We start from the raw sequence: 657 nt of genomic DNA on the forward strand, positions 1-657 counted from the left end.
CGTGGAGCGCTGGTACTCCATCTTTTGTGAATCCACGGACTGAAAGCCTTTGTATTTTACTGACCCACTTCGCTAATCAAAATTAATTGCTTCATATTTCACAGGATAACTTGGCATTATGTAAATACTCCGGCCATATGGGCTGCTGCAGTGCAGGTTGGGTAGAGCAGGCGGCGAACTGAGCCGAGAGGACCGAATTCACCTACGGTATAATCAAAAGCACATTTTCCCGGGCAGTCTGCAAGCTAAACCTCTCAGCAGCGCAGGTATTCCCCCCGCGAAAAAAGTTTCAACCAGCAAAGTCAATTTGTTTAACATTTTCACATACCCTCCAGCAGACAGGACTACTATAGCACATGTAATCATCTATAGTTTTGCTAAGCACAGATCAAAAGGACACAAGTAACTGGAAGAAAACATTCACCTTAGGTTGTGCACACGAGGAGGAGGCGGCCTTGGCTGGAGCGCCGGGGATGAGAAAAGCGGCAGTTCTGACGGCCACGAACTATCTCCACCCAGGACAGCTCCGAGTATTACCTGGGGATTTTTTTCCCCGCTGATTAAAAAGAAGCAAAGCGGCAGTCGCTCCCCCAAGCGCACCGCGCACCGGCATCGCTCCGCTGCGCCCTGTTCCCGAGGACCCGCAGCCCTCCCCCG

This window comes from Charadrius vociferus, unplaced genomic scaffold, assembly GCF_000708025.1.
Source record: "Charadrius vociferus isolate BGI_N301 unplaced genomic scaffold, ASM70802v2 scaffold1116, whole genome shotgun sequence".
In the NCBI taxonomy this organism is placed as follows: domain Eukaryota; kingdom Metazoa; phylum Chordata; class Aves; order Charadriiformes; family Charadriidae; genus Charadrius; species Charadrius vociferus.